The 17,176-nt window shown below is 35.2% G+C and overlaps 1 protein-coding gene and 1 pseudogene across 1 annotated transcript in view; one reads left to right on the forward strand and one right to left on the reverse strand.

Moving 5' to 3' along the window:
* Positions 1 to 332: 332 nt before the first annotated feature.
* Positions 333 to 17,176, forward strand: part of LOC133841117 (nyctalopin) — a 108,548-nt gene continuing 91,704 nt past the window's right edge. The window contains exon 1 of the mRNA XM_062273414.1: positions 333 to 1,073. The gene's annotated coding sequence lies outside the window, so the exon portion shown is untranslated. The remainder of the gene's footprint in view (positions 1,074 to 17,176) is intronic.
* LOC133841118 (serine/threonine-protein phosphatase alpha-3 isoform-like) lies at positions 15,221 to 16,712 on the reverse strand (annotated as a pseudogene).

Here is a 17,176-nt window from a genome sequence, read left to right on the forward strand (position 1 = left end):
AAATAAGAGAATAGTAAAAATGTACATCGAAAAAAATAATTGTGTGAGCATTTAACTCAATTGCTGATATTTCTCGCATGCGATAAATGTGACGACTCGCACTTGCTCTCTTTCTCTCTTGCCATAACCGAGTCGGTCGAGCCGAAGGCGCACACGCGAAGCAAATTCGTAAAGCCGAAGCATCCATACAGCCACCCACAAACGCACGCACACACATTGACCGGGGCACACGCATGCCGCCACATGCAAGCGATGCGTGCTTGTGTGTGTGTGTATGCTGGCTCTGGCTTCGACGCTGGGCTGTGTTGCCGCTGCTTCCTATTGGAAGGCGCCAGTTGTAAAGCGAAACTCGTCGCGAGCGGTTGCAGCCCAGAGCGTCGTTCCGTCGTCCTCGCCGTTTAACAGCATTTTACGTAAAATAATTCTCCGAATGTGCTGCGTGTGTTCTATGCAAATGCGTACCATAAAAAATAAAGGTGTTTAAATCCAAATCTGCAAATGTAATAAAACAGCAGACGAGTGTGCAGAATATACAAGCCAAATAAAATAATTCTATTACTCCCACTGCGAGCGAAAAGAATGGCAATATAACGGAAATAAACAAAGCGTAAAGCGAGAATTTTCGACTTTTAACGGGCCGCGCTTTTGTGACATCGACGCCGTCAGCGCTGTGCTGAAGTTAGGCTTTGTTTTCTAATTGGAATTGCATTGATTGATTGAATAGCAGCAGCGACTGTGCCGTTATTCGGCATGCGAAACGAAATGCAAAATTGCAAAGTGTGACCAGAGTGCGTTCGATTTCCAACTGACAAGTGAAAAGTTACGAGCATCGCAATTGTTGTTCTTCTTCTCTTGCTCTGCTTGAATTCAATTAAATTGTGAAACACACACACACACGCACACAGAGTTAAACAGCACAGTCAAGAATCTGTGTGTGTTTAAGTGCGTAATGTGAGCAACAATAAAATATATAAATTACAATTAAAACAGGATTAATTGAAGCACAACACGAAAAATAATAAACAACTTTCATTCAGCTGATAAGAAATTTATATGCATTTCGCATTGATAAGGTGAGTTTTCCTGTCCCAACGTTGAAATTATGCAGAAACTTTTTTATTGCTGACAATAAAAATGCGCTAAATAATTTTAAATTATTATTGTGGAAAAGCTTTTTTGCGACTGTGTGAAAATGATAAGAAAATAAGCTAAGCTCTTGGCTTTAAATTTAAATAAATGTTTTTGAATGAAAAATTTAATAGAATTTGAGAGTGAATTTTTGAAATGATGAAATGTTTTAGACAGCAAGACGGAGAAGAGATTAAAAGTATTTTTATGTTTGTTTTTAAATCATAACCATTTTTATTAAATCAAACACTTTTTTCATTTGCAAAAGGATTCAATTTTTAGGCGATATCTAAGATTTCGGAATAACAGAAATTGTTATATAATTATTAATAAAAGGAAACTTTTACTATCGCTTTACTTGTTTATTTTATTTCGTTTTTAATATTAGTGATTTTTATAAACTCTTATTTTAAATGAAGAAACTTTTAAATATTAATTTATTTTGAATTATGAGAGTTGTTGAACAATTTAGAAGTTTTATTTTTGTTCTCGTTTAATATAGAGTTTTTAATACAATTTAATTGTTATTTATGAGTAACTTGTTATATAGAGATTGTTCTGAGTAATTAATTTTTTTTATAACAACTTTTAACGAATCTATAAATTTTCATTTTAACAAAATTTAAATGCTATTATTTGGCTAAGAATCTGGCTAGATGGAAATTGCTCTGAGTAATAAATTCTTATTATAAAAAATGGATGCAAATTTGTTCAACCTCCATTTAACATATTTAAAATGGTTTTAACGGCAATCTTTTTGGTTTGATTAAAAATATTTTTCACGCTGAGTAATAAATTAACTTTTATATAAATTTAAATTGGATTTATTGACATTTTCCAAAAAAAGTCAAATAAATATATTTCTTTATTATGTGGAATAATTCAAAATGAATTCCTGTTCATCTCGGACACATTAAAATTAGTTTTATTGTATGGAGAGTTCCTTATATGGCTTTCCACTCCCCTTTTTCTTACATCTCACACCTTTATTTCCTCCTCATTGCCTCCCCCCGCTTCGATAGATCGGCAATTTCAAATGGGTCACGCTTCTCGTATGCCTGATTATCGATTTGAATATGCAAGGCATGTATTTTGTAGCCATGTCTAAACCATGATAATCCGTTGTCTGCCCCTATTCCGATTTCCCCCCTCTCTCTGAATGCATTCCCCTATATAGTATTATTAGCATTTTTACAGTTGTTGCATTTGGACGAGTTGCGTTTGGCATTTAATTAATTTTATACTTTTTTAACTAAGTTCGAGTTGTTTTGTCGTGTTGCATTTCAATTGAAATTGTTGTTGTTACTTGTTGTTGTTGGTTGTTCTCTAATTATGCGGCGTGAAAATGCAATGCATGTACAAACATTTGTACAACTATTTGACGTGCCACATCATGTTGTTATTCCAGTTGCAGTGGCAGTGGCAACGTCAGTGGCAGCTGCAGACGTGTGTCTACGAAAAACATTTCAAAACACTCGCAATTGTTTAAACAAAAGCGTGTCTGTGTTATTGTCTTGGACGTGGCATGCCCCGAAAAGTGATGTACAAATGATTTACTTGCAGCAAAATAGAAATGAATTATGTGCGCAACTTTTCAAGACAGTCTTTGATTCACTCGGTTGCATGCCACAAAAGCTGCGCTTCATTCAATTGCTGCACTTGCCACATCGTCGCATCAAAATGCAACTAAGACAAGGTTTCTACCCTTCTCCCCTTCCCCTCCACTTGTATCTGCATCTGAAAGATACACACAAAAAATTTCACTGGGCGGCCCACTTGACGCTGAGGTAACTGAAACTAGTTCAAGTGCGTGGCAAGTAATTAGTTTTCAACTGTATGTGTGAGTGTGTGTGTGTGTGTGTGTTTGTGTGTTTGTCAAGCTGTCTGAAGAATTGTGCTGTAGAAGAATTTACCACAAATATTTACAAATAGCGGAAAAGATGCCGCAGTTTAGCTTACCTTAAGTTTTCTCAAGTGGCCGCCTACTTGGAGGTTAATTAAAACGAAATTCCGTAAGGGAAAATGTTTTGAAAATGTTGAAAGATTTCTGAAATTGCTTTTTAATATTTTCAACAAGCCGTGTGCACTTCAAATGGAAAAACAGATTTCCACTTACAGATTATACGCATGTGTGTGTGTGTGTGTGTGTTTTTCCTTGTCTGTCAGTTGGATTCTACCTACGCAGGGAATAGAAAGGGAAAACTCACATGACAGCCAAGTGTCAGTTAGATATTTTCTAAGTTCGAGGCCAAATGGATCCAACTCCTAGTTGCACCTCTTAAACATTTCAAAGTTAATCTATATTTGTAGTACTCAGTTTTTTCGGCACAGCTGACAACTGCTTCGTCGCTTCCACAAAGTGTAAACTGTCAACCCGACTGAATGATGCCTCAAACTGTGTGGGCTGCATTAGTAAATAAATAAACAACAACAACAACTGGAAATTCGTGTTGTTCTTCGTGTAAGTGAATAGCATTCATTATTTTACTGCACTTCCGCTGGTAATGAGTGAAAAGTGGAAAGGGGAGTGAAAAAGAGACCCTGAAGTGTCAGAGAGAGAGTTGTTCGGAGGAGACTTCTAGAGAACTCTGCAGCTGCAACTTGTCTCTTGAGTTGGGTATCTATTGTCATCGATCCACTCGATAACAAAAACAATACGATTTTGGCATAGTAAATGCGAAGGGCTACAAATTTAATCTTACTCTAAATAAATGTGAATAATAAAACAACTTTACCACGAACATGCTTCGAATACGAATCAATTTCCTTAATGAATTTCCGTTCAAAGTAAATTTAAATAAGATTAGCTATTTATTGCATATTATAAAGTGTTTCTTTAAGTAAAAACAAAATTATAACACTTTGATTTTTTAAGTATTTTCGATTCATTTGTTTAAGCCGGATGTGAAATATTGTACTCAGGAGTCTCATTTGTTTTAGCTTCACTTTTCCTTTTACTGCACATTTTAATTCTAATATGGAAATAATAAGTAATTCATAGAATAGCCAAAGGCCAAAGCAGCCAGCCCTAATTCATAGAATTCGAGTCAGCAAAAAAACACTTAAATAACTATAGAGCTTATCATTTTTGTTTTATTCTGTTTATTTTTCTTACATATTGAATTGTTTTAAAGTTCTATAAAAAGTATTGTCTACTTTTTATTGTTCACTTAATTACCATTAAGTATAATCTTTAATACAAGAATTACTATGAATAAGTATAAATTGTAAATTAGCTATACATGGTTATACATACATCATATTTATCAAAGTTAATAGCAAGAATTATATACAATTTAAACGAAAACATAAATTTGTTAGTTTATTTTTAATTAAGATAAAATTGACATAAATAAAGCATCACAACGTTCATATTCGATATTAATTTCAAAGAATGCAGAAATAAAAGAAGAAGTAAAATAGTTAAAAATATTGAGAAACACAATCTCTTGTTAAACAGTTTTATTTAAATTTATATTTATGTATATTATCCAAATGCTTCTGAGAAATATATTTCCATTTAAATTAAATATATTTCTACAATGTCATTAAAATAAAATTATTTGCTCAAAATGTTAAGCTATAATTAAACTATTCATCATATATTTTTATTTTAAATTATTATTGTTCGAAGATAGAAATTTTTATTTAATGCTGTTCCATAATAATTAAGCTCTTGTAAAGTTATTTTATAGCAGAATGTATGTATTCACATTAAAATATATTTTGATGTCGTTTTATTTGCTTAAAAAAAAATATGGTTGTTTATAAATTTCAAAATATTTGTAGTACAATGTGTATACATTCTTTTCTTTTATTCTATTTTTTTAAATAAATTTATATTGTTAGGTTGAAGTAATAGTATTTGTTTAAAATTAAAAGATTCACTTTCTTAACCTTTTGTATTATTTTCAAATGTTTTTAATTTTAATATTTTTTTAAGGAATTCTGTTTAAATTGAATATATTTCTTTTATTAGTTAAAGTTATATTATTTGTCTAAAAGTTCTTCTATATATATATTTTTTTTAAATGCATTCACTTTGAATAAATTAATTCTTCTAAAAATATTTAATTTCTTTCTTATACTCTTTTTAAAACTGTGGAAATATGTGATTTAAATATTGGTATTTTTTTTGAATACTAGTTGCAGCAATAATGTTTGTTTAAGAGCCATGGAGTAGAGTTAATTTCTAGTGCTGCACTGCACCCAGTCTTTTTTGAGGAGGGGAGGGCTTTAAAAGAGTGTTTGGTTTGTGAGCACGAGAATTCTGTTTGCCATGTTACAAATGCCGCCACATTAGCCACTTTGTAGTTTTTGAGTTGTTCCGACCAACTTCAACTCTGAATCATGAAGTATTTGCATTGGTATTCGCATTCGCAGTCGCATTCACAGTCACAGTCACATTCGCATTTGGATTCACATTCATGTTTGCTGTGGTTGCAAGTGGTCGCTTTTGGTGGTTTCGCTGGTCTCTCGGTGGTTTCAATGGTTTTCGCCTGCATTTGAAAGTTGATTTGTTCGAACTGATTGTGGGACAGAGACTCTGTGTGTGTGTGTCTGTGTGTGTTTCGGTTGTGTTTGCTGCGGTTTAGCATTGCGCAGATAATAGTTTTAAATAAGTTAAAGTCCACTTTAATTGGGCGCAACTAATGTGCATTAGGCTAACAAGCTGCTGCAGCTGCAACAGCAAATTAGTCAGAGGCAAAGGAAGGGGACACAAAACAAAACGAGACGTGACTTATCTTAAAGATAAACACCTGGAGGCCACAGCAACAACAACAACAACTGAATTCACACAGATATATCTCAGTGGAGATGTCGTCAGTGTCATCGAGCATTAACAACTAAACAAAGTGTGTCACAGTCTCCGTCTCCGTCTCCATCTCCGTCTCAACTTGTCCTCCCACTTCCCTATTGAGTTTCAACGGATTTATCTCAATCTTCTCACACAGCTGCCTACACCTGTCGCCCCATCTAATTTATGCTCGTCTCTCTGCAGATAAAGCTCTCGAATGACATATGACACATCCATATGGAAAAAAGAACTCACTCCATCCATACTTCAATTTATGATCATGCACAATCATTAATAGACCCAACGGACGACGACAACTAACAAATTAGTGCGACTTTTGATTTGCATAATTAAGATTACGATTCGAATTTTCAAATTTCATTCTTCCCTTTGGTCGCTTTGGTCATTTGTTTATGCTAAGAGATCGTCCGATTAGCTGCGATCAGTTCGGAAGAATCGCAGACGGAACTCTGTAGAAAGTGGCTGGGCAATTAATTTCTGTACAAGTTGAATTTATTGTTTGTTCTTATGCATCGTGACATCAATATGCAGCATTACACAACTTTAGACTACTTGAATTTCGAGAGATCCTGTCAGATAATTTGTGGAAATTTACATATCTGCTGCGCAGTTCTTAATCTGAATCTTAAGTTTATTTATTTTTCTTTCCTAATTCATGACATAGATTTATAGAAATTGCGAATCCATTTAGCTGTTCAATAACAATTTAAACTTTTTAAAATATCTTCCAAATGGTATCTCTATTTTATATTGTATGTTAGATATACATTAATTAATAAAAAGTGATCGAATAATTTTAAAGTAAGAAAGAAAACAGCTCGAATATAAATCAATACATTTAGAGCACTCAAATGATTTATAATACAGATTAAATAAAAGAATTTATTATACTTTTAATTTAGCTCTCAAATTGTATATTATAAGTTGCGAAGTTAAAAATACTTTTTATTTGAAAAAGGCTAAAACGGGTCTTAATTGCTTTGGCAGACAATCTGATATATTTTACACCCTACAGTATTTTGAATGTACTACACCAATATATTAAACATAGAATTTGGTATATTTTTAGTATTTTTGTGGAAGTATATTAATTTGGCATACTTTAAAATTTATATCCACTGTTTTGCTTTCAATAAAAATAGGGTTTAACTTGTTTTATTTTCCTTTGTGTAGTTAAATAATAATATTCAGTGCAAGAATAGTATATACTATTGATGCAAATTATTTTTAAAAGATTTCAGACACCTATAAACCATGTGTCCATACTTCATTGTACTTTCTTGAAGTTTTCTGTCATTTATTCTCTAACTTATTTCATTCTACTTTCTTAAAATTTTCTATCACATTTTCTCAAACTTTTTAATAAATTATAATTACTACTAAAAGATTTGTTATGGCTAGCATATAAAATATTATTAAGCATTCAATGATTTGTTCTAATTACTGTCCTAAGATATTGCTAATTTTAATGACAAAATGTTAACATTATTTGACAAGAGGAATTCTTGAAGTCTCTGTAGATGCCGATGACATTGTCAACATCTTGGTCAATCCAAAATTATAGCCTTCCTCTATTTCGGTTCATATTAATGCCAAGTGCTTTGCCAGTTTAATTTGCGGCATTAATTTTCTGGCAGTTTGATGCCATCGACCGATAGAAGAGGGGGTTTATATTGAGTGGGGATCGGAGGGGTTAACTAGAGGTATGTCTTGGCTACGTTTTAGAGAGCGCAGCTGTGCGTCGCGGCCAATTACAATGCGCCGTTTTTAGTTGTGGATTTGCGGTGCGGCTTTTGCCTGCATTTTGTCAATTGCAATAAAATAATCAACATGCAACATGCCACAGCCTCCGATTGAATGAGGTGGGGCACCGAGAGAGAGAGAGAGAGAAGGAGACGCGGGGTCAACTCAGCAAGAGGCTTTATTTATTTTTCTTTTATTTTCCAATTTTGTTGCTCGTTTCGTTTTTTCTGCTGCTGTCTGCAGATTTACGACCCGCATGGACAACACGTTTAACGTTCAAATTGCGGCAAGGAGACTTGAAGCTGCAACTGCAACTGCAACTGCATTTTGTTGCCATTAACATAATAATGCGGCGGTCCCCCTGCTTCTCCCCTCCCCAACTTCCTCCTCAGACGTTGCACAATTGCGAGCCAAAGCAAATAATCAACTCGCGCTAATCTGCAGCCAAACTGCATTTAGTGACTGACTCCGTCAGTCTGTCAGTTTGCCAGTTAGTCAGTTAGTCATTCGGTCAGTTTGCGGTTCTGATGTTGATTATTTTGCGACTCTGCCGCTGCCCTGTAATTCAATCCGCCAAGTCCAACTTGGACTTTAACATTTCTGCATTTGCATTTTCTTTGATTTGATTTGTTGACTCTCCGTTGGCAGCTCTTTAGAAGCGCCACAGACACTTTTTTCCCCTCTTCCCCTCCATTCTCAATGCTTGCGACGTGAGTTGCATATAAAAATTTTATTTTGATGGCAGTATAATCGCGCCCATTGTTGCTCAAGTTATGAAAATGCTGTTAAATTTGATGTTAGTTCTATTCAAATAATGCTTTTGTGTCGCCTCAAATGGCTGACATTAAGGATACGAAGCGTAGAGATAGATACAATATTATTTGTTTGGCATTTTCATTACTCATCTTTGACTCTTTTGAACAACAACTACATCAATCAATGTCAATCATTATGCCCACTGACTGCCCAATGAGTCAGTTTGTCAATTCAACATAACGACGGCTCTAAAGTCGAATAGATTAAAACGTTTCTTTTAACCCCAACAAGATACGTTTGTATCTCAAAGAAAGTATCTCAAGATGGTCTCGAATGAATTAGCTTCAACCTGACAGCCCGATGGATACATTTATAAGAAAGTATCTCGAAATGAGATAGCACAAAGTAACTTCAACTTGGCAAGCTAGGAAGATATTGATTTTAAAAGGTCTTTTGAGGTGAATGAAATTTTTAGTTTAATCACTTAAAAGGAAGATAATTTAAATTTTCTTATATTGATATACATATTTTTAGTATATAATAGTTTATTTATTATTATGCAGTATATATTTAGTTATTTTAGTATATTTAGAATATCTACTATCACTTATAATATATTATATTAGTATATTAAATTTAAATGTATATTTGGTTATTCTTCTGAGAATACAAATTTCTGTTGCTTTCTTTAGAAATGTCTTGAATACATTTTTTACTTATAAATGTCAAGAAGAATTTATTATTAAAAGAACTGTATAACTTCAACACAATTCAAAAAAGTCTAGACTATTATTAAGTCAATTTATTCAATAAATATATTTTTTTGTTACATATTTAAAAATGTTGTGAATACCTTTTGTATTTTTAAAGTAGCAGTACTGTAAAAGTAATTTTACAGCTTCCACAGGTTCAAATAAAGTCTTAACTAGTATAACTATTACACAAATTTTAAGCAACTTATTATTATCTAATCCTCTTTCAAACAAATTCAATAATAGTTAGAGTATTCAAGTCTTTATCGACACGTTGCTTCTTTTCATGCATGAAACAATTTATCTCGTCGTGGGAGTGGAAGTATCTCGAGAAGAATGTCTCTCTATTCATGATTGATTATGCTCAATAATTTATTAATTTTCAGCCACAAAAGGCGAAATTGTGCATATTTAAATAATCAATAAATAATACAGCCTGTGTGGAACTATGGAACTGCTTCGCTCTCAATCCAGTTTTGTGTTTGTTTTTTACAAAACAGGCAGTGCATCCAAGGCATGGCGCCCGCATCCGACGCGGTTTGCTGTGGCATTCTTTTTGCTGAGTCAAGATAACCCACAGTGCAGAAAGAGAGGGAAAAAATGAAGCAGAGAGGGAAAGAGAGGGAAGAGTAGGTAGAACGGCGGCTGGGCTTATCTTGTCTGGGTAATCGCACTTCGATTATGAACCCTCATAAATTGAGAGCGAGTGAAACACAGAGTGACTAAAGCGACATCGAACAGTAGCCAAATGTGTGTGAAAATGTGTGTGTGTGTGTGTGTGTGAGTGTGTGAGCCTGACTTATGTAATCCTGTCTGCTTGCAACGGGTTGCTCATTTTCATTAGCATGTGCTTCGCCCCTTCCACCTCCTTCTAATAAATGTTTTTCAATTTTCATTGTGGTTTTTTCCTACTGCTGCTGCCGCTGCTCATCATGCTCGGCTATTGTTGTTTGTGGTTTTCTTGTTATTTCGTTTCTTTTTTTTTTTTTGGACAGCAGGGGAAAATGCTTCATCATCGATATTCGAGGCACAGACACGCCTTTGTTGCAACTTTGTTTATCATTCCGCTTGTTGTTGTGGTTTCAGCTTCATCTATTTTCATTTTCATTTTTAGTTGCATTATCGGTTTGCTTATTTTACTGATTAATCATCCAGCTGATGCGGAGAAAGTAGCCTACATATTTTCGATTCACTTGACCCATTGCAGCTGGCTAAGCAAATAGCACAACTAGGCTTGCTTTCTCGCCTTGTTAATTAACCAGGTTAACCCTCAATAGACCATTGACAGCCCCTACTCAATTGACTCAATTTAAGCAACTCATAAACCGCGCAAGTTCATCATTTTTCACTGCGATGCGCCCGCTTTATCCTGTCAAAAATTTTAAACACTTTTTTCCTACCCAACAAAGAGCAAAAAAAAATGATATGAAAAAAGTCGAAAAGGTGCCCACAATAATGCCCAACCATTATAATTTTTTGTTCTCCTTTTTTACTCTCCATTTTTCCCTTGTTTTCTTCAGCATGAGTTTCACTTTTGTCCTTGCCCCTGGAAACAGCAACAACAACAACGACACGAAAAAAGGTTATAAATCATTGGCTGGGCATATTTTTAATAGAGTTGTTACTTGTGTTATTTTTTGTCTTTTTTTTTTTTGTTAACCTTTTGCCACGCTTGCTGCGAATTTGTGGTTGAGTTTTAGAGGCGAGGGAAATGCGGGATTCGGTTTTGAATTAACTGCCAGCAAAAGTTGGCAATTTTGAAAAGGGTTTGCATAAAATGAGTAGGAAAAAAATATAAAAATAGGTTAAACGCTTTTTTGCCCGTCGAGTAATCTTTTAATTAATATCATAATTTTGCATTTCTTTATCTTTGCAGGTGAGTGCGTTTGATAAGCTAAATAAGCAGGTAAATCACTCAATTAGCCCCGTTTTAAATCGGCTCCAATTCTGGGAACATCATCGTGAGTGAAACATTTCATTTACCACATGACAAACATCTCATGCAGTTCGCCCAAACAAAAGCGATTCTTTTCGGGGCTCTGGCGACAAAACCGCAAATTGACAGTCAGTTGCAAAGAAGTGAAAACTTAAAAAAAAAACCCAAAAGAAAAGAATACCAACAACAATTTTGCCAAACAAAAAACAAGCACAAGCAGAACATCGTCGTCATCACCATCATCATCATCATCGTCATCGTCAGCATTGGGGAGCCAACATTTCCTTCCGCTTGGCATTAGGAGGGAGAATGTGTGCAACCCCCAAAAAGCGCCACAATTGACACCACAAAACCGCAAAAACATGAGGAATAAGTCAGTGGATTTTGAAGAGAGTGCTGAACTAGCAGATTTCCTAGAAATTCTAGGGATAAGAAAGTTTATTTGTACGGGAACATATAAGGAAATATAAATTTAATTTACTTTAATTGTAGAATGAAATTCTAAAGCAGCTTAAATCTTAAAAAATTTACACAGTATTAGAGCAAAGGAATGATACAAAAGTGTATTTATGTTTCATTCTTTTTAAAATTATAAGCAATATTATACTATTTATTTCCTATGCTAGCAATTCTCTAGTTCAATAATCTAAATAGTCAGAGCAACTTAGAGCTTAAATTTGTTAAAGATAAAGCTTATCAATTTCGTAAAAAAGTTAGAAAAACTTCAGTCATTTTTACTTTATTTAAAAATTATAAGAAATATTATCTTATAATTTTAAATTTTATAGAAAATTACATTTCTATAACCAAAACATAGAGCTCCAGACTGTTATAGAATAGTTGCGTCATATAGAAAATATTCTGATGTTATATTGGAAGTTCTGCGTACAGAAGAAGATTATGTTTGAGTTTAGATATACAAATATGTTCATTAAAATATGGAATACTTTGCGACTGTTGTGGAAGAAGTTAACAGAGAAGGGCAAGATAACTAAACAAATTTCATTTTATCTATCTTTAAATATTTTCAAAGCCTAAGCAAGCTCAGTCAAAAAGTTTATTTGTATTTAAAAAAAATGGAAATCTTTTTGCGATAATAAGTAATTTCTAGTAATATACTAATTTATATGCAGCTAAAGTCCACTTCAAATGCTACCCGTTAGTTAACTCTTATGTCTAGAGGGTATCCAAAGAAAATTGGGCTTCTCGTCAGCGTCTTTGCCATAAAAAAAGGGGTGGCTTTCTTTAACTACCATTGGCATATGTTTTGTGTTCTTGTGTTGTGGCGGAGGCAAAGCTCATCCATGTTGTAAAGCCACATGATTGATGGCTCTTCTATGCTGTTTGCTATTTGAAAGTCTTCGTTGGCACCTGTTGTGGCAACAACTGCTTTAAGGAGCAGCAGAGTTGTAGCATTATTTATAGTAGATTTAAATTTTCATTGGACGTGGATTAAAGAGTTATTCCCAAGACACATCTTTGATGTCATTTAACTAAACTAAAAGTCCTTGCTGCACAACACACACACACACACACACACACATGTGTGTAGTTGCCAAACAGTTTCAGTGGGTGCAACAACTCGTTGAGGAAATTCTAAACATTCTGAAAGTTTTCACTTTCTTGGCCCCCAAAAAATGTTGCAGCAGAGTTTTTCGGGGGAAACACGAAAAACAGCTAAACAGTTGCCTAAACAACGCCACAGTTTTCACTTCCGAGACTTGTACGTCAATGTCAACTTTGACAGAAGCCAAGAGTGATAGACAAAGTGAGAGAGGGAGAGAGGGAAGAAAGAGAAAGACAGAGGCAAAGCATGGATTTACTTTTATTTTATTACTGTCATTGTTGGCGGGTTGCTTCCGTTTCAACCTTTTGCAGGGTGGCCAAGAAAGAGTGTGTGTGGAAGAAAGTGGCGAGAGAGAGGGGGAGAGGGGGAGGAAGCTGCTGTTGTCGTCGTTATCCTTTTGCTCGACTGGCGCCTTTATCATCCATCTGTGTTCGCTTCTTGCTACGTTCGTTATCTGCTGTTTAGTCAGGCGATGTGTGTGTGTGTGTGTGTATCTGTGTGTGTGTGGCAAGCATCTTTCGGACGGCTTCGACGACTGGCAGAGAGTCGTAAATTAAAAATGGCTTAATATGTAAATCCTTGCCTGCACTTTCTTCGTCTGCCGCCTGCAGATTAGTTTTGTGGATATTTCGGCTTATGTGTGTCCCTGTCCTCCATCTATCTTATGCATCTATTGCCCAACCCCCCTCCCACCAATCCCGAGTCCTTTCTTCGCTGACTCCTTCTTTATTTGGACATGCAGCAAAATTTATGCGCCTTGACTTTGTTCAGGACATTGGGTATTTTGCTTGGCTGCCCGGTCACTGATATGCTTTTGTTGTCGTTAGTCAGCGCCAGGACATGGCTTGTCCTTGTTCGGCTCTCGCTTGTCATGTTCGCAGTGACTTTAACTGGCACTCAGATTGTTGGCAACTTGTAAGTTTTTCTAGCCATGATTAGTGTGTCCTTTGGCAGAACATTCTCTATGTAGTATACAACACACATTCATTCATTCATTCAATTTAGTGCTGATTAGTCGCTTTGCTTATTGTAATTGCTCCCCCAGCATTTAATCCACTTTCAACAATGTTGTGCATCATTCCCAATTTAGTTCAAGGTTTGTACTATCTGATGTCCTTTTCTGTTCCCCACCACGAATTAGCATTAGCATATTCTCCACATCGAGTGACCACTTTGCCAAATGGACTGTCATTAAATTATTCCCTTTGCAATTTGCGTTGTCATTTAATTTACCATTTTTTTGTTTTCCAACTTTTTATTTTGCCCATTTTCATTTTCATTTTCATTTGCAGTTGCAGTTGTGCATGGAAGATGTGCGTGTTATAATGCATTTTAGTAATTAATTTTAGCTGCATTCACTTTTATCATCTCGCTCTCTCTCTCTCTCCCTCTCTCTCTCGACGGTCGTAATTATTATTTTGCTGACCCGAATGCCGAGTGCAATTAACCCGGAAATTGTGAAAAAAAAACTCGACGAACATTATTTAGCAGACACTGCATTTGTTTCATTTGTAAGCGAATCAATAAAAATAATTTAGCAAATTAATATTTATTGCTCGCATTTTATTAACCTGCTGCGAATCAAAGCAAAAACATTGCATTAAACATTAATTGCAATTTGTCAAATGCATTATTCAATTAATTTGAAGCACAACAACAACGAACTACAAAAAAACTAGCATTCAATGTATTGCGTTTCAAAATGGAAGCAATTGTAATTGAATATTTACAAAATAAATTAAATAATTAGATTTCGAGTGTTTCACTTGAAATCAAAATAACTTGACTATCCTTTGAGCATAAATATTTCCATAAATAATGCTCAAATAATAAATGCTCTAAATGAGCAATTTACTGTGGAGATGAAAACTTATTAAAAACTATTTTTATAATTCGTTTTTTAATGTGTATTGCGACTTTGTCAGAGGCAAGAGATGTTTGAAAAAAAGAGCTATTTTTTATTCATTCTATCAATGATAACTTTTTTCATTCTATGAAAGTGGATTAACAAATTTCAAGCGTATTCAAAACGAAATTAATTCGTTCTTTCTTTATCAATAAACTATTCATTTTATATAGAAAAGAGCATAAAGTAATCATAATGTAGATTACAATGAATAATATGACAACCGGTAATCGCTAACACTTTTATAACTAAAAAGTTAGAAAGCTAGAATTGAGTGTGCTCGACTTCTCAATATAATCAAAAAAGTGTTTCATCAGTTAAATATACCGCAAATGAAAAAATGATAACTATGTAAGATCTAGGCGATTATTCGCAAAATGGAAAACTGTAAATAAATAAATCTTTCCATTTAAATAACCATTGTTGGTAAATTTAAAAATTATTAAACTGAAATGTAATTCATCAAATTTTGACTATTACAAATTAGCCCAAATTTGATTTAAATAGTTAAAGAAAACTAGTAGTTACAATAAATTATTTAACTACTTGAATTGATAATACTGAAAAGAAACTTTAGCAAAAAATGCATCAAGAATACTCATAGACTCATTTGTAAATCTGATATCAATAATCAACATAACTTTATTGAATCTGGACTTTTACTTTTCTACCACGACAAACGAATCTACTTCACACATTATCAAATAATCTGTATTCTACACGATACTCGATACCGCATCTCTGTCCTTTGGTTAAAACAATAATGATTAGCCGAAAACAAACAACTACAATTATATTTGCGAACCCTGCTGCTAATTTTGGCACTCTCATCATCAACTCCGTGTGTCTCGACTTGAGTTTGAGGACTTGCAAAAGCTGAGCATCGATTGGGAGTTGGGAATGCGTCTCAAGGTGATCGGTCTCTGAATCCGGAAAGTACACAACAGATTCTCATCGACGCACATCATTGCCCCAGCATTGTCAAACTCTCCGCAATAATTCGGAGCTGAGAAGATGGTGATGAGCTGTCGCTTGGCAAAGAACTCGTAGCCATCCTCAACGACCTGATGGGCACGACAGATGAGACTGAAGCCGTGGCGATTGAGGAAACTGCTCACTGTATCCGCACCAAAGGTGTAGCTCACTCCGCGATCATTGAGACCCCAGCCAATGGTTCGCACATCGGGATCGGACCACAGCAGATCACAGAGCGGACCCTGATCGGGTATTTCGCAAGGTCGCTTAATGGTCCTTATCTGATCCATGGTGAACAAACTGGGACTCAATCCGCCATGGCAACAGAAGATATTCTGATCCACAATCGCAGCCACTGGCATGCAATTATAGCAATCGACAAAGCATCGCCACAGTTTGATTGTGTATCGTCGCTTGCACTCATCGTAGAAGCCATAGATGCGATTCAAACTAGAGCTCTCGTGGTTGCCACGCAGCAGAAAGATCTTGTCCGGATACCGTACCTTGTAGGCCAAAAGTAGCGTGAGCGTCTCCACCGATTGTTTGCCCCGATCCACATAATCGCCCAGGAAGAGATAATTGGATTGTGGCGGAAATCCCGCCATCTTAAAGTACTTCAGCAGGTTGGTGAACTGCCCATGAATGTCGCCCAGAATGTTGATGGGTGCCTGCAGCTCCAGCAATGGCGATTCCCTAAGCATCACCTCGCGTGCCTTGCTGCAGATCGCCGTGATCTCGTGATCATCGAGCAGCACACTTCCATTCCCAACTTGACATTCCCTGCTCGGTTAGGCGAGCTATGATCTCATCCAGATTGGGTGTGGCATCGTAGACGGAGTCGCTGCTCGACTTGGACACGGGCGAGGCAGAGACGCGACTCCTGCGAACCATGTAATTCATGCAATAGCCAACGGCAGCATCCTTGGACAGGAAATACGAGGACATTTCTGATGGAGTCCAACAAGGGGAGCGGAACAATTTGGAATTTCGATGAGTCTAGTCTAGTCTAGTCTGGTCTGTTTGGTTTGTTTTTGTTTTTCCGTACAATTTCTGAACGATTGAGGGATGAAACGAGTCCCCAATTTAATATTAAACTGAATATTTTTGCTAAGTATAATTGTCTGATTGTCGAAAACGAAATTAATGAAAAAGTTTACGAAAGAGAGACATCGTTATGATTAACATACTATTAAGTAGAATGTTTTTTATGGTATATTTTGATGTAGTAGTATGTAGATATACCAAATACAGTTTTTGGTATATTTTAGTATTTGATCGGTATGGTTTCTTTTAATTCTAAAATCTATTTTGCACTGTAGTTTTCTGAGTGATGACAAATAAATTGCCAAAGCACATTTCATGAGTAAACCCATTAACATCCAAGTAAAGAAGAATGTTCAAGACTCTTCATACTTATTAGAGATGTGTAAATGATATCGTAATATGACTATCGAAAGAGTATTTATTATACAATGAGTAAGGTCAAATATAGCCACAGCTTGATAGTTTCATTAAGCATTCCAACGTCAGTGGAAGGAGACAATCCGTTGTCATTCACAATGTAAATGGTTGGCGAATGCAAAGTCCAAAGAAG

The sequence above is a fragment of the Drosophila sulfurigaster genome, chromosome 3 (genome assembly GCF_023558435.1).
Source record: "Drosophila sulfurigaster albostrigata strain 15112-1811.04 chromosome 3, ASM2355843v2, whole genome shotgun sequence".
NCBI lineage: Eukaryota > Metazoa > Arthropoda > Insecta > Diptera > Drosophilidae > Drosophila > Drosophila sulfurigaster.